Source organism: Mytilus californianus, unplaced genomic scaffold (assembly GCF_021869535.1).
Source record: "Mytilus californianus isolate M0D057914Y unplaced genomic scaffold, xbMytCali1.0.p SCAF_86, whole genome shotgun sequence".
Taxonomy (NCBI): Eukaryota; Metazoa; Mollusca; class Bivalvia; order Mytilida; family Mytilidae; genus Mytilus; species Mytilus californianus.
Window position 1 is genome coordinate 304,204 of NW_026262741.1, and position 22,983 is coordinate 327,186.

Here is a 22,983-nt window from a genome sequence, read left to right on the forward strand (position 1 = left end):
GTTTGATATCAAGTTCACCTCTTTGTTTTTATTGAATTTCAATAATAATAATAATCTGGTTCATTTAGTATTCTGTATTTCAAATTGGTTTCATATCAAGCATTTGCCAATTATCACTCCTTGTGAACTCTATAAGTATTGATTATAAATATATCCGAATACAAATATATACATTTCTTACTTAGAACTGTGGTTTTCATTGGTTGTTGAATTGTCAGTATCCTTTCTTATTGGTGTTTTTTTCTTGGCTACAGCTTTTTTTCTTTGATTTGTTCTGTTCCTTGTAGATGTTTGTTTTGTTGGAAGTGTTGACTAAAAACTGCAAATAAATAAGATAACAAATTAAAATGATATTGAAATTAGTATCCTAAGTATGGAGAATAAGTTATTATCATAGATTAACTGGTGTAACTTAAATTTAAACACTGTGTTATTCTAGGGCATCCAATTAAAAAATACAAATTTCTATTTCCACATTTGCAGAATATATTTTCTCATTGACACAAAAATTGTAATCCACATTTTCTTTTTTCATATCTAGACAAATAGACTCCAGTTGTTGGCATGACACGGGTTATGTTCTTCTCATATATGTTATGATGGTATGATACTAAACCCCTAACGGGAAGGATTGTGCCTGATATTCATATGATGAAGACATAATCTTTCAATCAGTTTAATTGAAGTCTGGAGCTGGCATGTCAGTTAACTGCTAGTAGTCTGTTGTTATTTATGTATTATTGTCATTTTGTTTATTTTCTTTGGTTACATCTTCTGACATCAGACTCGGACTTCTCTTGAATTGAATTTTAATGTGCGTATTGTTATGCGTTTACTTTTCTACATTGGCTAGAGGTATAGGGGGAGGGTTGAGATCTCATAAACATGTTTAACCCCGCCGCATTTTTGCGCCTGTCCCAAGTCAGGAGCCTCTAGCCTTTGTTAGTCTTTTATTATTTTTAATTTTAGTTTCTTGTGTACAATTTGGAGTTTAGTATGGCGTTCATTATCACTGAACTAGTATATATATTTGTTTAGGGGCCAGCTGAAGGACGCCTCCGGGTGCGGGAATTTCTCGCTGCATTGAAGACCTGTTGGTGACCTTCTGCTGTTTTCTGTTCTATGGTCGGGTTGTTGTCTCTTTGACACATTCCCCATTTCCATTCTCAATTTTATTCTTATAATTTACCAAAATGGATATCTAATACAAAATCTAAAATAGAGTAAAATTATCAATAAAGCAGCGACAGATTTTTGCTGTTATATTTGATACAATTATCTTTCAAATATGGTCGATTTAAGGTAACATCTAAAAAAAGTTATCTGGAAAAGATGACCGATTTTAGGTTACTGCTAATGAAATTTTAAAAAAGTGGTCAAAATTTACTGTTAAATGTAGTAAAATTATTAATAGTACAGCGTATGGTGTAGTTGTTACATCTAATACAATTATCTAAAAAAAAATATGATCGATTTAAGGTTACATTTAACTCTTGTAAAATATTATATACAATTATCAATAAAAGGTGTGGCCGAGCAAAGGTTACATCTTATAAAACTATCTGAAAAAAATGGCCAATTTAAGGAAATATCTAATACATAATCTTTAAAAGTACTGTAAATTCAGAAATTATTGCGATGTTTTTATTATTGCGAAAAATGCGATCGGGTTATAATCGCAATAATTTAAACTCGCATTTTGAAATTTTGTATATGAATTAAACAGGATTTTTCTCAATATCGCAAAAATTAAAATCGCATTTTAGTCTAAAATGACAAAATCGCAATAATAAATGCACGCAATAATTTCTGAATTTACAGTAGTTGAATCTTGTAAAATGTTTTACAATTATCAATGATAAAAGTGGCCGAATTAAGGTAACATCTTATTAAGTTATCTGGATAAAAATGAGATTTCAGGTAATATCTAATACAATTATTAAAAGGTGGTCACATTGAATGTAAAATGGAGTAAAATTATCAATAAAGCAGTTACAGATTTTTGCTGTTACATTTAATACAATTATTTTTCAAATATTGACGATTTAAGATTTAAAACAATTTTTAAAAAAATGGAAAATTTATTGAAAATGTTGTTAAATTCAAAAAAGCTTTCAATGGTTCAAGTTTCCAACTTATACAACAAGCAATACACATTTGTTGAATACTTTTTAAATTATAGTAAAATTATCAATACAGAAAGTGACTGATTTAAGGTTACATCTAATACAGTTATCTTTAAAAGGTGGATGAAAGGTAACATCTCATACATTTATTTAGAACAAGTGGTTGAATCTTTTAAAGTGTAATATAATTTTCAATGAAGAAAGTTGCTGATTGAATATTTCATTTGATACAATTTTCAAAAAAAAGGTCGGTTAAAGGTAACAACTTATACATTATCTTAAAAAATAAGTCAAATCTTGTAAACTGTAATATAATTATCAACAGAGAAAGTGGCCAATTCAGGTTACATCTAAAAAAAAAAGTCATCTAGAAAAGATGACCGATTTCAGGTAACTTTTAATACAATTATTAAAAAAATGGTCAAAATTTACTGTAAAATGTAGTAAAATTATCAATAGTGCAGCGTATGGTGTAGTTGTTAAATCTAATACAATCATTTAAAAAATATATGATTGATTTAAGTTACATCTAATACATTATATATAAAAAGTGGTTTAATCTTGTAAAATATTACATACAATTACTAATAAAAGGAGTGGCCGAGTAAAGGTTACATCTAATAAAACTATCAATTTAAGGAAATATCTAATACATAATCTTAAAAAGTGGTCGAATCTTGCAAACTGTCAAACAATTATCAATGAAGAAAGAGGCCGAATCAAGGTTACATCTTATAAAGTTATCTGGATAAAAATGACCGATTTCATGTAACATATAATACAAGTATAAAAAGGTGGTCAAAATTTACTGTAAAATGTAAAATTATCAATAAAGCAGCGACAGGTTTAGCTATTATATTTGATACAATTATCTATCAAATTTAGTCGATTTAAGGTTGCATCTAATACTTTGTCTATAAAAAGTTGTTGAATCTTGTAAAAATATCATACAATTATCAATAAAAAAAAGAGGCCGATTAAAGGTTACATCTAATAAAATTATTGGAAAAAATGGCCAATTTAAAGAAATATATAATACATAATCTTAAAAAAGTGGTTGTATCTTGTAAAATGTTATACAATTATCAATGAGTGGCCGATTAAAGGTTACATTTTTTAAAGTTATCTGGATAAAAATGACCGATTTCAGGTAACATCTTGTACAATTATAAAACGGAAGTCAAATTGACTTTAAAATGTAGTAAAATTATCAATAAAGCAGCGACAGATTTTTGCTGTTACATTTAATACAATTATTTTTCAAATATGGTCGATTTAAGGTTACATCTAAAAAAAGTTATCTGGAAAAGATGACCGATTTTAGGTTACTTCTAATGAAATTATCAAAAAAGTGGTCAAAATTTACTGTTAAATGTAGTAAAATTATTAATAGTACAGCGTATGGTGTAGTTGTTACATCTTATACAATTATCTAAAAAAATATGATCGATTTAAAGTTACCTTTAACTCTTGTAAAATATTATATACAATTATCAATAAAAGGTGTGGCCGAGTAAGGGTTACATCTAATAAAACTATCTGAAAAAATGGCCAATTTAAGGAAATATCTAATACATAATCTTAAAAAGTGGTTGAATCTTGTAAAATGTTATACAATTATCAATGATGAAAGTGGCCGAACTAAGGTAACATCTTAGAAAGTTATCTGGATTAAATGAGATTTCAGGTAACATCTAATATAATTATTAAAAGGTGGTCAAATTGACTTTAAAATGAGTAAAATTATCAATAAAGCAGCGGCAAATTTTTGCTGTTACATTTAATACAATTATCTTTCAAATATGGTCGATTTAAGGTTATATCTAAAACAAATTTAAAAAAAATGGAAAATTTAGTGAAAAATTGAAAATTTTCAAAAAAGCTATGAGTGGTTCACGTTTCCAACTTACACAACAAGCAATACATATTTGATGAAAACTTTTTAAATTATAGTAAAATTATCAATAAAGAAAGTGACTGATTTAAGTTTATATCTAATACTGTTATCTGTAAAAGGTCGATGAAAGGTAACATCTCATACATTTATTTAGAACAAGTTGTTGAACCTTTTAAAGTGTAATATAATTCTCATTAAAGAAAGTTGCTGATTAAATACTTCATTTGATACAATTATCTATTAGAAAAAGTTCGGTTATGGCAACAACTTATACATAATCTTAAAAAATAGTCAAATCTTGTAAAATGTAATACAATTATCAATGATGAAAGTGGCGGAAATAAGGATTCATCTTATAAAGTTATCTGGATAAAAATTACCGATTTCAGGTAACATCTAATACAATTATAAAAAGGTGGTCACATTGACTGTAAAATGGAGTAAAATTATCAATAAAGCAGCGACAGATTTTTCCTGGTTATATTTAATACAATTATCTTTCGAATATGGTCGATTTAAGGTAACATCAAAAAAAGTTACCTGGAAAAGATGACCGATTTAAGGTAACTTTTAATGAAATTATCAAAAAAGTGGTCAAAATTTACTGTTAAATGTACGAAAATTATTAATAGTGCAGCGTATGGTGTAGTTGTTACATCTAATACAATTATCTAAAAAAATATGATCGATTTAAGGTTACATTTACTCTTGTAAAATATTACATACAATTATCAATAAAAGGAATGGCCGAGTAAAGGTTACATCTAAAAAAAACTATCTGAAAAAATTGCCAATTTAAGGAAATATTTAATTCATAATCTTAAAAAGTGGTTGAATCTTGTAATATGTTATACAATTAACAATGATGAAAGTGGCCGAATAAAGGTTACATCTTCTAAAGTTATCTGGATAAAAATTACCAATTTCAGGTAACATCTAATACAATTATAAAAAGGTGGTCAAAATTTACTGTAAAATTATCAATAAAGCAGCGACAGGTTTAGCTGTTACATTTGATACACATATCTATCAAAATTGGTCGATTTAAGGTTGCATCTAATACATTATCTATAAAAAGTGGTTATATCTTGTAAAATATTATACAATTATAAACAAAAAGAGTGGCCGATTAAAGGCTACATATAATAAAATTATCTGAAAAAATGGCCAATTTAAAGAAATATATAATACATAATCATAAAAGTGGTTGAATCTTGTAGAATGTAATACAATTATCAATGATTAAAGTGGCCGAATAAAGGTTACATCTTATAAAGTTATCTGGATAAAAATGACTAATTTCAGGTAACATCTAATACAATTATAAAAAGATGGTCAAAATTTACTGTAAAATGTAAAATTATCAATAAAGCAGCGACAGGTTTAGCTGTTATATTTGATACAATTATCTATCAAAATTGGTCGATTTAAGGTTGCATCTAATACATCATCTATAAAAAGTGGTTGTATCTTGTAAAATATTATACAACTACCAACAAAAAGAGTGGCCGATTAAAGGTAACATATAATAAAATTATCGGAAAAAATGGTCAATTTAAAGAAATATCTAATACATAATCTTAAAAAGTGGTTGAATCTTGTAGAATGTAATACAATTAACAATGAAGAAAGTGACCGATTTAAGGTTACATCTTAAAAAGTTATCTGGATAAAAATGGCCGATTTCAGGTAACATCTAATACAATTATTAAAAGGTGGTCACATTGATTGTAAAATGGAGTAAAATTATCAATAAAGCAGCGACAGATTTTTGCTGTTACATTTGAAACAATTATCATTCAAATATGGTCGATTTAAGGTAACATCTAAAAAAGTTATCCGGAAAAAATGACCGATTTAAGGTAACTTGTAATACAATTATCAAAAAGTGGTCAAAAATTACTGTTAAATGTAGTAGAATTATTAATAGTGGTTGAATCTTGTAAAATGTTATACAATTATCAATGATGAAAGTGGCCGAATTAAGGTAACATCTTATAAAGTTATCTGGATAAAAATGAGATTTCAGGTAACATGTAATACAATTATTAAAAGGTGGTCACATTGACTGTAAAATGGTGTAAAATTATCAATGAAGCAGCTACAGATTTTTGTTGTTTCATTTAATACAATTATTTTTCAAATATGGTCGATTTAAGATTACATCTAAAACAAGTTTTAAAAAAATGGAAAATTTATTGAAAAATGTTGTAAAATTTTCAAAATAGCTTTGAGCGGTTCAAGTTTCCAACTTATACAACAAGCAATACACATTTGATAAATACTTTTTAAATTATAGTAAAATAATCAATAAAGAAAGTGACTGATTTAAGGTTACATCTAAAACAGTTACCTTTAAAAGATTGATGAAAGGTAACATCTCATACTTTTTTTTTAGAACGAGTGGTTGAATCTTTTAAAGTGTAATATAATCTTCAAAAAAGAAAGTTGCTGATTGAATATTTCATTTGATACAATTTTCAAAAAAAAAGATCGGTTAAAGGTAACAACTTATACATTATCTTAAAAAATAAGTCAAATATTGTAAAATGTAATACAATTATCAACAGAGAAAATGGCCAAATCAAGTTACATCTAACAAAACTATCTGCAAAAATTGCAAATTTAAGGAAATATTTAATTCATAATCTTAAAAAGTGGTTGAATCTTGTAATATGTTATACAATTAACAATGATGAAAGTTGCCGAATATAGGTTACATCTTCTAAAGTTATCTGGATAAAAATTACCGATTTCAGGTAACATCTAATACAATTATAAAAAGGTGGTCAAAATTTACTGTAAAATTATCAATAAAGCAGCGACAGGTTTAGCTGTTATATTTGATACAATTATCTATCAAAATTGGTCGATTTAAGGTTGCATCTAATACATCATCTAAAAAAATTGTTGTATCTTGTAAAATATTATACAACTACCAACAAAAAGAGTGGCCGATTAAAGGTAACATATAATGAAATTCTCGGAAAAAATGGCCAATTTAAAGAAATATCTAATACATAATCTTAAAAAGTGGTTGAATCTTGTAGAATGTAATACAATTAACAATGAAGAAAGTGACCGATTTAAGGTTACATCTTAAAAAGTTATCTGGATAAAAATGACCGATTTCAGGTAACATCTAATACAATTATTAAAAGGTGGTCACATTGACTGTAAAATGAAGTAAAATTATCAATAAAGCAGCGACAGATTTTTGCTGTTACATTTGATACAATTATCTTTCAAATAAGTTCGATTTAAGGTAACATCTTAAAAAGTTATCTGGAAAAGATGACCGATTTAAGGTAACTTGTAATACAATTATCAAAAAAGAGGTCAAATTTTACTGTAAAATGTAGTTAAATTATTAATAGTGCAGCGTATGGTGTAGTTGTTACATCTGATACATTTATCTAGAAAAAATATAATCGATTTAAGGTTACATTTAACTCTTGTAAAATATCAAATACAATTATCAATAAAAGAAGTGGCCGAGTAAAGGTTACATCTAATAAAACTATCTGAAAAAATGGCCAATTTAAGGAAATATCTAATACATAATCTTAAAAAGTGGTTGAATCTTGTAAAATGTTATACAATTATCAATTATTAAAGTGGCCGAATAAATGTTACATCTTATAAAGTTATCTGGATAAAAATGACCGATTTCAGGTAACATCTAATACAATTATAAAAAGGTGGTCAAAATTTACTGTAAAATGTAAAATTATCAATAAAGCAGCGACAGGTTAAGCTGTTATACTTGATACAATTATCTATCAAATTGGTCCATTTAAGGTTGCATCTAATACATTATCTACAAAAAGGTGTTGAATCTTGTAAAATTATCAATAAAAAGAGAGGCCGATTAATGGCGAAAGTGACTGAAATAACGTTTCATCTAATACAGTTATCTTTAAAAGGTCGAGGAAAGGTCACATCTCATTCATTAATTTAGAATAAGTGGTTGAATCTGTTAAAGTGTAATTTAATTTTCAATAAAGAAAGTTGCTGATTGAATATTTCATTTGATACAATTATTCAAAAAAAAGGTCGATTAAAAGTAACAACTTATACATTATTTAAAAAAAAAAGGTCAAATCTTGTAAAATGTAATACAATTATCAACAGAGAAAATGGCCAATTTCAGATTACTTCTAAAAAAGTTATCTGGAAAAGATGACTGATTTAAGATAACTTCTAGTACAATTATCAAAAAAGTGGTCAAAATTTACTGTAAAATGTAGTAAAATTATAAATAGTGCAGCGTATGGTGTAGTTATTACATCTAATACAATTATCTAAAAAAGATATGATCAATTTAAGGTTACATTTAACTCTTGTAAAATATTATATACAATTATCAATAAAATGAGTGGCCGAGTAAAGGTTACATCTCATAAAACTATCTGAAAAATGGCCAATTTAAGGAAATATCTAATACATAATTTTAAAAAGTGGTTGAATCTCGTTAAATGTTATACAATTATCAATAAAAAGAGTGGCCGATTACAGGTTACATATAAAAAAATTATTGTTAAAAATGGCCAATTTAAAAAAATATTTAATACATAATCTTAAAAAGTGGTTGAATCTTGTAAAATGTAATACAATTATCAATGATGAAAGTGGCCGAATAAAGGTTACATCGTATAAAGTTATCTGGATAAAAATGATCGATTTCAGGTAACATCTAATACAATTATAAAAAGGTGGTCAAAATTTACTGTGAAATGTAAAATTATCAATGAAGCAGCGACAGGTTAAGCTGTTATATTTGATACAATTATCTATCAAAATTGGTCGATTTCAGGTTGCATCTAAAACATTATCTATAAAAAGATGTTGTATCTTGTAAAATACTATACAATTACCAACAAAAAGAGTGGCCGATTAAAGGTAACATATAATAAAATTCTCGGAAAAAATGGCCAATTTAAAGAAATATCTAATACATAATCTTAAAAAGTGGTAGAATCTTGTAGAATGTAATACAATTATCAATGAAGAAAGTGACCGATTTAAGGTTACATCTTAAAAAGTTATCTGGATAAAAATGACCGATTTCAGGTAACATCTAATACAATTATAAAAAGGTGGTCACATTGACTGTAAAATGAAGTAAAATTATCAATAAAGCAGCGGCAAATTTTTGCTGTTATATTTTATACAATTATCTTTCAAATATGGTCGATTTTAGGTAACATCTAAAAAAGTTATCTGGAAAAGATGACCGATTTAAGGTAACTTGTAATACAATTATCAAAAAAGGGGTCAAAATTTACTATTAAATGTAGTAAAATTATTAATAGTGGTTGAATCTTGTAAAATGTTATACAATTATCAATGATGAAAGTGGCCGAATTAAGGTAACATCTTATAAAGTTATCTGGATAAAAATGAAATTTCAGGTAACATCTAATACAATTATTAAAAGGTGGTCACATTGACTGTAAAATGGTGTAAAATTATCAATGAAGCAGCTACAGATTTTTGCTCTTACATTTAATACCATTATTTTTCAAATATGGTCGATTTAAGATTACATCGAAAACAATTTTTCAAAAAAATAGCTTTGAGCGGTTCAAGTTTCCAACTTATACAACAAGCAATACACATTTGTTGAATACTTTTTAAATTATAGTAAAATAATCAGTAAAGAAAATGACTGATTTAAGGTTACATCTAAAACAGTTAAAAGGTCGATGAAAGGTAACATCTCATACTTTTTTTTAGAACGAGTGGTTGAATCTTTTAAAGTGTAATAAAATCTTCAATAAAGAAAGTTGCTGATTGAATATTTCATTTGATACAACTTTCAAAAAAAAAGGTCGGTTAAAGGTAACAACTTATACATTATCTTAAAAAATAAGTCAAATATTGTAAAATGTAATACAATTATCAACAGAGAAAGTGGCCAATTCAGGTTACATCTAAAAAAAACTATCTGAAAAAATTGCCAATTTAAGGAAATATCTAATTCATAATCTTAAAAAGTGGTTGAATCTTGTAATATGTTATACAATTATCAATGATGAAAGTGGCCAATTAAAGGTTACATGTTAAAAAAGTTATCTGGAAAAGCTGGAAGCTCCCATAATTCGTTATTCCCAGGGTCGCCTGACATTGGGCAAAGTCCAGTGAAAATTGGTTTGGTCCAGTAAAGTTATATGCATTAGTGATGCCTGGGGACTAACCCTGTATATCATTCAAATCATCTTGGCATGACAAACCAGAATATATATGGTTTAGGGGTTGGGATCTCAACCATTTACAAGATATAAGAACTTTCTCAAATGGCAGGGGTCAGGATGACCCCTGGGACCTTACCCTGTATATCATTCAAACCATCTTAGCATGACAAACCAGAATATATATGGTTTAGGGGTCGGGATCTTGACCGCTTACAAGATATTAGAACTTTCTTAAATGGCAGGGGATGGGGGTGACCCCTGGGGACTAACCCTGTATTTCATTTGATGTGCTTTATCATGACAAACCAGAATATATATGGTTTATGGGTGGGGATATCGACCATTTACAAGATATAAGAACTTTCTCAAATGGCAGGGGGTCACGATGACCCCTGGGGACAAACCCTAAATATCATTCAAAATATATTAGCATGACAAACCAGAATATATATGGTTTAGGAGTGGGGATCTTGACAACTTACAAGATATTAGAACTTTTTTAAATGGCATGGGATGGGGGTGACCCCTGGGGACTAACCCTGTATTTCATTTGATTAACTTCATCATGACAAACCAGAATATATATGGTTTATGGGTGGGGATATCGACCATTTACAAGATATAAGAACTTCCTCAAATGGCAGGGGGTCAGGATGAACCCTGGGGACAAACCCTGTATATCATTCAAACCATTTTAGCATGACAAACCAGAATATATATGGTTTAGGGTGGGGATCATGACCACTTACAAGATATTAAAACTTTTTTAAATGGCATGGGGTAAGGGTGACCCCTGGGGACTAACCCTGTATTTCATTTGATGTGCTTTATCATGACAAACCAGAATATATATGGTTTATGGGTGGAGATCTCGACCATTTACAAGATATAAGAACTTTCTATAATGGCAGGGGGTCAGGATGACCCCTGGGGTCAAACCCTGTATATCATTCAAACCATCTTAGCATGACAAACCAGAATATATATGGTTTAGGGGTGGGGATCTTGACAACTTACAAGATATAAGAATTTTTTTTAAATGGCATGGGGTGGGGGTGACCCCTGGAGACTAACCCTGTATTTCATTTGTTGAACTTCATCATGACAAACCAGAATATATATGGTTTATGGGTGGGGATCTCGACCATTTACAAGATATTAGAACTTTCTCAAATGGCAGAGGGTCAGGATGAACCCTGGGGACAAACCCTGTATATCATTCAAACCATCTTAGCATGACAAACCAGAATATATATGGTTTAGGGTGGGGATCTTGACCACTTACAAGATATTAGAACTTTTTCGAATGGCATGGGGTCGGGGTGACCCCTGGGGACTAACCTTGTATTTCATTTGATGTGCTTTATCATGACAAACCAGAATATATATGGTTTATGGATGGTGATCTCGACCATTTACAAGATATTAGAACTTTCTCAAATGGCAGGGGGTCAGGATGACCCCTGGGTACAAACCCTGTATATCATTCAAACCATCTTAGCATGACAAACCAGAATATATATGATTAAGGGGTAGGGATCTTGACAACATACAAGATATAAGAACTTTTTTAAATGGCATGGGGTGGGGTGACCCCTGGGGACTAACCCTGTATTTCATTTGATGAACTTCATCATGACAAACCAGAATATATATGGTTTATGAGTGGGGATCTCGACCATTTACAAGATATTAGAACTTTCTCAAATGGCAGGGGGTCAGGATGAACCCTGGGGACAAACCCTGTATATCATTCAAACCATCTTAGCATGACAAACCAGAATATATATGGTTTAGGGTGGGGATCTTGACCACTTGCAAGATATTAGAATTTTTTTAAATGGCATGGGGTCGGGGTGACCCCTGGGGACTAACCCTGTATTTCATTTGATGTGCTTTATCATGACAAACCAGAATATATATGGTTTATGGGTGGGGATCTCGACCATTTACAAGATATTAGAACTTTCTCAAATGGCAGGGAGTCAGGATGACCCCTGGGGACAAACCATGTATATCATTCAAACCATCTTAGCATGACAAACCAGAATATATATGGTTTAGGGATGGGGATCTTGTTCACTTACAAGATATTAGAACTTTTTTAAACGGCATGGGGTGGGGGTGACCCCTGGGGACTAACCCTGTATTTCATTTGATGAACTTCATCATGACAAACCAGAATATATATGGCTTAGGGGTGGGGATATCGACCATTTACAAGATATTAGAACTTTCTCAAATGGCAGGGGGTCAGGATGACCCCTGGGGACAAATCCTGTATATCATTCAAACCATCTAAGCATGACAAACCAGAATATATATGGTTTAGGGGTGGGGATCTTGACCACTTACAAGATATTAGAACTTTTTTAAATGGCATTGGGTGGGGTGACCCCTGGGGACTAACCCTGTATTTCATTTGATGTGCTTTATCATGACAAACCAGAATATATATGGTTTATGGGTGGGGATCTCGACCATTTACAAGATATAAGAACTTTCTCAAATGGCAGGGGGTCAGGATGACCCCTGGGGACAAACCCTGTATATCATTCAAACCATCTTAGCATGACAAACCAGAATATATATGGTTTGGGGGTGGGGATCTTGACCACTTGCAAGATATTAGAACTTTTTTAAATGGCAGTGGGTGGGGGTGACCCCTGGGGACTAACCCTGTATTTCATTTGACGTGCTTTATTATGACAAACCAGAATATATATGGTTTAGGGGTGGGGATCTCGACCATTTACAAGATATTAGAACTTTCTCAAATGGCAGGGGGTTGGGATGACCCCTGGGAACTAACCCTGTATATCATTCAAACCATCTTAGCATGACAAACCAGAATATATATGGTTTAGGGGTGGGGATCTTGACCACTTACAAGATACAAGAACTTTCTTGAATGGCATGGGGTGGGGGTGACCCCTGGGGACTAACCCTGTATTACATTTGATGTGGTTTATTATGACAAACCAGAATATATATGGTTTAGGGGTGGGGATCTTGACCACTTACAAGATATTAGAACTTTCTTAAATGGCATGGGGTTGGGGTGACCCCTGGGGACTAACTCTGTATTACATTTGATGGGCTTTATTATGACAAAGCAGAATATATATGGTTTAGGGGTGGGGATCTTGACCACTTACAAGATATTAGAACTTTCTTAAATGGCATGGGGTGGGGGTAACCCCTGCGGACTAACCCTGTATATCATTTAAACCATCTTAGCATGACAAACCAGAATATATATGGTTAAGGGATGGGGATCTCGACCATTTACAAGATATTAGAACTTTCTCAAAAGGCAGGGAGTCGGTTTGACCCCTGGGGACTAACCCTGTATATCATTCAAACCATCTTAGCATGACAAACCAGAATATATATGGTTAAGGGGTGGGGATCTTGACCACTTACAAAATATAAGAACTTATTTAAATGGCATGGGTTGGGGGTGACCCCTGGGGACTAACCCTGTATTACATTTGATGTGCTTTATTATGACAAACCAGAATATATATGGTTTAGGGGTGGGGATCTCGACCATTTACAAGATATAAGAACTTTCTCAAATGGCAGGGGGTCAGGATGACCCCTGGGGACAAACCCTGTATATCATTCAAACCATCTTAGCATGACAAACCAGAATATATATGGTTTGGGGGTGGGGATCTTGACCACTTGCAAGATATTAGAACTTTTTTAAATGGCATTGGGTGGGGGTGACCCCTGGGGACTAACCCTGTATTTCATTTGACGTGCTTTATTATGACAAACCAGAATATATATGGTTTAGGGGTGGGGATCTCGACCATTTACAAGATATTAGAACTTTCTCAAATGGCAGGGGGTTGGGATGACCCCTGGGAACTAACCCTGTATATCATTCAAACCATCTTAGCATGACAAACCAGAATATATATGGTTTAGGGGTGGGGATCTTGACCACTTACAAGATACAAGAACTTTCTTGAATGGCATGGGGTGGGGGTGACCCCTGGGGACTAACCCTGTATTACATTTGATGTGCTTTATTATGACAAACCAGAATATATATGGTTTAGGGGTGGGGATCTTGACCACTTACAAGATATTAGAACTTTCTGAAATGGCAGGGGGTCAGGATGACCCCTGGGGACTAACCCTGTATATCATTTAAACCATCTTAGCATGACAAACCAGAATATATATGGTTTAGGGGTGGGGATCTTGACCACTTACAAGATATAAGAACTTTCTTAAATGACAGGGGGTGGGGGTGACCCCTGGGACTAACCCTGTATTTCATTTGATGTGCTTTATGATGACAAACAAGAATATATATGGTTTATGGGTGGGGATCTCGACCATTTACAAGATATTAGAACTTTCTCAATTGGCAGGGGGTCAGGATGACCCCTGGGGACAAACCCTGTATATCATTCAAACCATCTTAGCATGACAAACCGGAATATATATGGTTTAGGGGTGGGGATCTTGACAACTTACAAGATATTAGAACTTTCTTAAATGGCATGGGGTGGGGGTGACCCCTGAGGACTAACCCTATATATTATTCAAACCATCTTAGCATGACAAACCAGAATATATATGGTTTAGGGGTGGGTATCTTGACCACTTACAAGATATTAGAACTTTCTTAAATGGCATGGGGTTGGGGTGACCCCTGGGGACTAACTCTGTATTACATTTGATGGGCTTTATTATGACAAAGCAGAATATATATGGTTTAGGGGTGGGGATCTTGACCACTTACAAGATATTAGAACTTTCTTAAATGGCATGGGGTGGGGGTAACCCCTGCGGACTAACCCTGTATATCATTTAAACCATCTTAGCATGACAAACCAGAATATATATATGGTTTAGGGGTGGGGATCTTGACCACTTACAAGATATAAGAACTTTCTTAAATGGCAGTGGGTGGGGTTGACCCCTTGGGACTAACCCTGTATTTCATTTGATGTGCTTTATGATGACAAACCAGAATATATATGGTTTATGGGTGGGGATCTCGACCATTTACAAGATATTAGAACTTTCTTAAATGGCATGGGGTAGGGGTGACCCCTGCGGACTAACCCTGTATATCATTTAAACCATCTTAGCATGACTAACCAGAATATATATGGTTTAGGGGTGGGGATCTTGACCACTTACAAGATATTAGAACTTTCTTAAATGGCATGGGGTGGGGGTGACCCCTGCGGACTAACCCTGTATATCATTTAAACCATCTTAGCATGACTAACCAGAATATATATGGTTTAGGGGTGGGGATCTCGACCATTTACAAGATATGAGAACTTTCTCAAATGGCAGGGTGTCGGGATGACCCCTGGGGACTAACCCTGTATTACATTTGATGTTCTTTATTATGACAAACCAGAATATATATGGTTTAGGGGTAGGGATCTCGACCATTTACAAGATATTAGAACTTTCTCAAATGGCAGGGGGTCGGGATGACCCCTGGGGACTAACCCTGTATATCATTCAAACCATCTTAGCATGACAAACCAGAATATATATGGTTTAGGGGTGGGGATCTTGACCACCTACAAGATATTAGAACTTTCTTAAATTGCATGGGGTTGGGGTGGCCCCTGGGGACTAACTCTGTATTACATTTGATGTGCTTTATTATGACAAACCAGAATATATATGGTTTAGGGGTGGGGATCTTGACCACTTACAAGATATTAGAATTTTCTTAAATGGCATGGGGTGGGGGTGACCCCTGGGGACTAACCCTGTATATCATTTAAACCATCTTAGCATGACAAACCAGAATATATATGGTTTAGGGGTGGGGATCTCGACCATTTACAAGATATTAGAACTTTCTCAAATGGCAGGGAGTCGGGATGACCCCTGGAGACTAACCCTGTATATCATTCAAACCATCTTAGCATGACAAACCAGAATATATATGGTTTAGGGGTGGGGATCTCGACCATTTACAAGATATTAGAACTTTCTCAAATGGCAGGGTGTCGGGATGACCCCTGGGGACTAACCCTGTATTACATTTGATGTTCTTTAGTATGACAAACCAGAATATATATGGTTTAGGGGTAGGGATCTCGACAATTTACAAGATATTAGAACTTTCTCAAATGGCAGGGGGTCGGGATGACCCCTGGGGACTAACCGTGTATATCATTCAAACCATCTTAGCATGACAAACCAGAATATATATGGTTTAGGGATGGGGATCTTGACCACCTACAAGATATTAGAACTTTATTAAATTGCATGGGGTTGGGGTGGCCCCTGGGGACTAACTCTGTATTACATTTGATGTGCTTTATTATGACAAACCAGAATATATATGGTTTAGGGGTGGGGATCTTGACCACTTACAAGATATTAGAACTTTCTTAAATGGCATGGGGTGGGGGTGACCCCTGCGGACTAACCCTGTATATCATTTAAACCATCTTAGCATGACAAACCAGAATATATATGGTTTAGGGGTGGGGATCTCCACCATTTACAAGATATTAGAACTTTCTCAAATGGCAGGGAGTCGGGATGACCCCTGGAGACTAACCCTGTATATCATTCAAACCATCTTAGCATGACAAACCAGAATAAATATGGTTTAGGGGTGGGGATCTTGACCACTTACAAGATATTAGAACTTTCTTAAATGGCATGGGGTGGGGGTGACCCCTGCGGACTAACCCTGTATATCATTTAAACCATCTTAGCATGACAAACCAGAATATATATGGTTTAGGGTTGGGGATCTCGACCATTTACAAGATATTAGAACTTTCTCAAATGGCAGGGTGTCGGGATGACCCCTGGGGACTAACCCTGTATTACATTTGATGTGCTTTATTATGACAAACCAGAATATATATGGTTTAGGGGTGGGGATCTCGACCATTTACAAGATGTAAGAACTTTCTCAAATGGCAGGGGGTCGGGATGACCCCTGGGGACTAACCCTGTATATCATTCAAACCATCTTAGCATGACAAACCAGAATATATATGGTTTAGGGATGGGGATCTTAGCCACTTACAAGATATTAGATTGATTGTTGGTTGCTTAACGTCCAGTGGCAAATATTTCATGCATATTCAGGACGAGAACAAGTTCACAATAAATACAATAGGTAGGTTCTGTAATAGATTAAGGGGTTAAGGTCGGAGAAATTTAGACTGCCACAGGAAATGAGGGTATATTGGATAGGGACAGAAATTTAGCCTTCCAACAGGTCACCTACGGACCCCTCAAAGAGTTGTTGCAAGGGTTCTTAACGTGCAAAGAGCAAGGCACTCTCTTTACACGAGGCATCGGATTTAACGTCCCCATTCTGACCGGACGTGGCTGCAAATTTGTACATCCCGCACAGCCAAACAGACGCCCCACTTTAGCACGGGTTTTACTGCCGGTCGGAGGAAGACCAATGATGACCATACTTCTATTCCCCAGTCACCCTTGGGGGCCACAAGATATTAGAACTTTCTTAAATGGCATGGGGTGGGGGTGACCCCTGGGGACTAACCCTGTATTACATTTAATGTGCTTTATCATGACAAACCAGAATATATATGGTTTATGGGTGGGGATCTCGACCATTTACAAGATATTAGAACTTTCTCAAATGGCAGGGGGTCAGGATGACCCCTGGGGACTAACCCTGTATATCATTTAAACCATCTTAGCATGACAAACCAGAATATATATGGTTTAGGGGTGGGGATCTTGACCACTTACAAGATATAACAACTTTCTTAAATGACAGGGGGTGGGGGTGACCCCTGGGGACTAACCCTGTATTTCATTTGATGTGCTCTATGATGACAAACAAGAATATATATGGTTTATGGGTGGGGATCTCGACCATTTACAAGATATTACAACTTTCTCAATTGGCAGGGGGTCAGGATGACCCCTGGGGACAAACCCTGTATATCATTCAAACCATCTTAGCATGACAAACCAGAATATATATGGTTTAGGGGTGGGTATCTTGACCACTTACAAGATATTAGAACTTTCTTAAATGGCATGGGGTTGGGGTGACCCCTGGGGACTTACTCTGTATTACATTTGATGGGCTTTATTATGACAAAGCAGAATATATATGGTTTAGGGGTGGGGATCTTGACCACTTACAAGATATTAGAACTTTCTTAAATGGCATGGGGTGGGGGTAACCCCTGCGGACTAACCCTGTATATCATTTAAACCATCTTAGCATGACAAACCAGAATATATATGGTTAAGGGATGGGGATCTCGACCATTTACAAGATATTAGAACTTTCTCAAATGGCAGGGAGTCGGGATGACCCCTGGGGACTAACCCTGTATATCATTCAAACCATCTTAGCATGACAAACCAGAATATATATGGTTTAGGGGTGGGGATCTTGACCACTTACAAGATATAAGAACTTATTTAAATGGCATGGGTTGGGGGTGACCCCTGGGGACTAACCCTGTATTACATTTGATGTGCTTTATTATGACAAACCAGAATATATATGGTTTAGGGGTGGGGATCTCGACCATTTACAAGATATTAGAACTTTCTCAAATGGCAGGGGGTCGGGATGACCCCTGGGGACTAACCCTGTTTATCATTCAAACCATCTTAGCATGACAAACCAGAATATATTTATGGTTTAGGGGTGGGGATCTTGACCACTTACAAGATATAAGAACTTTCTTAAATGGCAGGGGGTGGGGGGGGTGACCCCTTGGGACTAACCCTGTATTTCATTTGATGTGCTTTATGATGACAAACCAGAATATATATGGTTTATGGGTGGGGATCTCGACCATTTACAAGATATTAGAACTTTCTTAAATGGCATGGGGTGGGGGTGACCCCTGCGGACTAACCCTGTATATCATTTAAACCATCTTAGCATGACAAACCAGAATATATATGGTTTAGGGTTTGGGGATCTTGACCACTTACAAGATATTAGAACTTTCTTAAATGGCATGGGGTGGGGGTGACCCCTGCGGACTAACCCTGTATATCATTTAAACCATCTTAGCATGACAAACCAGAATATATATGGTTTAGGGGTGGGGATCTCGACCATTTACAAGATATTAGAACTTTCTCAAATGGCAGGGTGTCGGGATGACCCCTGGGGACTAACCCTGTATTACATTTGATGTGCTTTATTATGACAAACCAGAATATATATGGTTTAGGGGTGGGGATCTCGACCATTTACAAGATGTTAGAACTTTCTCAAATGGCAGGGGGTCGGGATGACCCCTGGAGACTAACCCTGTATATCATTCAAACCATCTTAGCATGACAAACCAGAATATTTATGGTTTAGGGATGGGGATCTTGACCACTTACAAAGATATTAGAACTTTCTTAAATGGCATGGGGTGGGGGTGACCCCTGGGGACTTACCCTGTATTACATTTGATGTGCTTTATCATGACAAACCAGAATATATATGGTTTATGGGTGGGGATCTCGACCATTTACAAGATATTAGAACTTTCTCAAATGGCAGGGGGTCAGGATGACCCCTGGGGACTAACCCTGTATATCATTTAAACCATCTTAGCATGACAAACCAGAATATATATGGTTTAGGGGTGGGGATCTTGACCACTTACAAGATATAAGAACTTTCTTAAATGACAGGGGGTGGGGGTGACCCCTGGGGACTAACCCTGTATTTCATTTGATGTGCTTTATGATGACAAACAAGAATATATATGGTTTATGGGTGGGGATCTCGACCATTTACAAGATATTAGAACTTTCTCAATTGGCAGGGGGTCAGGATGACCCCTGGGGAAAAACCCTGTATATCATTCAAACCATCTTAGCATGACAAACCAGAATATATATGGTTTAGGGGTGGGGATCTTGACAACTTACAAGATATTAGAACTTTCTTAAATGGCATGGGGTGGGGTGACCCCTGAGGACTAACCCTATATATCATTCAAACCATCTTAGCATGACAAACCAGAATATATATGGTTTAGGGGTGGGGATCTTGACCACTTACAAGATATTAGAACTTTCTTAAATGGCATGGGGTTGGGGTGACCCCTGGGGACTAACTCTGTATTACATTTGATGGGCTTTATTATGACAAAGCAGAATATATATGGTTTAGGGGTGGGGATCTTGACCACTTACAAGATATTAGAACTTTCTTAAATGGCATGGGGTGGGGGTAACCCCTGCGGACTAACCCTGTATATCATTTAAACCATCTTAGCGAGACAAACCAGAATATATATGGTTTAGTGGTGGGGATCTCGACCATTTACAAGATATTAGAACTTTCTCAAATGGCAGGGTGTCGGGATGACCCCTGGGGACTAACCCTGTATTACATTTGATGTGCTTTATTATGAGTAACCAGAATATATATGGTTTAGGGGTGGGGATCTCGACCATTTACAAGATGTTAGAACTTTCTCAAATGGCAGGGGGTCGGGATGACCCCTGGAGACTAACCCTGTATATCATTCAAACCATCTTAGCATGACAAACCAGAATATATATGGTTTAGGGATGGGGATCTTGACCACTTACAAAGATATTAGAACTTTCTTAAATGGCATGGGGTGGGGGTGACCCCTGGGGACTTACCCTGTATTACATTTGATGTGCTTTATCATGACAAACCAGAATATATATGGTTTATGGGTGGGGATCTCGACCATTTACAAGATATTAGAACTTTCTCAAATGGCAGGGGGTCAGGATGACCCCTGGGGACTAACCCTGTATATCATTTAAACCATCTTAGCATGACGAACCAGAATATATATGGTTTAGGGGATGGGATCTTGACCACTTACAAGATATAAGAACTTTCTTAAATGACAGGGGGTGGGGGTGACCCCTGGGGACTAACCCTGTATTTCATTTGATGTGCTTTATGATGACAAACAAGAATATATATGGTTTATGGGTGGGGATCTCGACCATTTACAAGATATTAGAACTTTCTCAATTGGCAGGGGGTCAGGATGACCCCTGGGGAAAAACCCTGTATATCATTCAAACCATCTTAGCATGACAAACCAGAATATATATGGTTTAGGGGTGGGGATCTTGACAACTTACAAGATATTAGAACTTTCTTAAATGGCATGGGGTGGGGTGACCCCTGAGGACTAACCCTATATATCATTCAAACCATCTTAGCATGACAAACCAGAATATATATGGTTTAGGGGTGGGGATCTTGATCACTTACAAGATATTAGAACTTTCTTAAATGGCATGGGGTTGGGGTGACCCCTGGGGACTAACTCTGTATTACATTTGATGGGCTTTATTATGACAAAGCAGAATATATATGGTTTAGGGGTGTGGATCTTGACCACTTACAAGATATTAGAACTTTCTTAAATGGCATGGGGTGGGGGTAACCCCTGCGGACTAACCCTGTATATCATTTAAACCATCTTAGCATGACATACCAGAATATATATGGTTAAGGGATGGGGATCTCGACCATTTACAAGATATTAGAACTTTCTCAAATGGCAGGGAGTCGGGATGACCCCTGGGGACTAACCCTGTATATCATTCAAACCATCTTAGCATGACAAACCAGAATATATATGGTTTAGGGGTGGGGATCTTGACCACTTACAAGATATAAGAACTTATTTAAATGGCATGGGTTGGGGGTGACCCCTGGGGACTAACCCTGTATTACATTTGATGTGCTTTATTATGACAAACCAGAATATATATGGTTTAAGGGTGGGGATCTCGACCATTTACAAGATATTAGAACTTTCTCAAATGGCAGGGGGTCGGGATGACCCCTCGGGACTAACCCTGTTTATCATTCAAACCATCTTAGCATGACAAACCAGAATATATATATGGTTTAGGGGTGGGGATCTTGACCACTTACAAGATATAAGAACTTTCTTAAATGGCAGGGGGTGGGGGTGACCCCTTGGGACTAACCCTGTATTTCATTTGATGTGCTTTATGATGACAAACCAGAATATATATGGTTTATGGGTGGGGATCTCGACCATTTACAAGATATTAGAACTTTCTTAAATGGCAGGGGGTGGGGGTGACCCCTGCGGACTAACCCTGTATATCATTTAAACCATCTTAGCATGACAAACCAGAATATATATGGTTTAGGGGTGGGGATCTTGACCACTTACAAGATATTAGAACTTTCTTAAATGGCATGGGGTGGGGGTGACCCCTGCGGACTAACCCTGTATATCATTTAAACCATCTTAGCATGACAAACCAGAATACATATGGTTTAGGGGTGCGGATCTCGACCATTTACAAGATATTAGAACTTTCTCAAATGGCAGGGTGTCGGGATGACCCCTGGGGACTAACCCTGTATTACATTTGATGTTCTTTATTATGACAAACCAGAATATATATGGTTTAGGGGTAGGGATCTCGACCATTTACAAGATATTAGAACTTTCTCAAATGGCAGGGGGTCGGGATGACCCCTGGGGACTAACCCTGTATATCATTCAAACCATCTTAGCATGACAAACCAGAATATATATGGTTTAGGGGTGGGGATCTTGACCACCTACAAGATATTAGAACTTTCTTAAATTGCATGGGGTTGGGGTGGCCCCTCGAGACTAACTCTGTATTACATTTGATGTGCTTTATTATGACAAACCAGAATATATATGGTTTAGGGGTGGGGATCTTGACCACTTACAAGATATTAGAACTTTCTTAAATGGCATGGGGTGGGGGTGACCCCTGGGGATTA

At 35.1% G+C, this 22,983-nt stretch overlaps 1 long non-coding RNA gene across 1 annotated transcript; it reads right to left on the reverse strand.

Moving 5' to 3' along the window:
* Positions 1 to 15,155: 15,155 nt before the first annotated feature.
* On the reverse strand, positions 15,156 to 22,818 carry LOC127713902 (uncharacterized). Its single transcript, XR_007987527.1, has 3 exons — positions 22,792 to 22,818; positions 19,574 to 19,841; positions 15,156 to 15,787 (listed from the first exon to the last, which is right to left on the reverse strand). It is a non-coding gene; the product is annotated as an uncharacterized LOC127713902 (long non-coding RNA).
* Between the last annotated feature and the right edge of the window lie 165 nt (positions 22,819 to 22,983).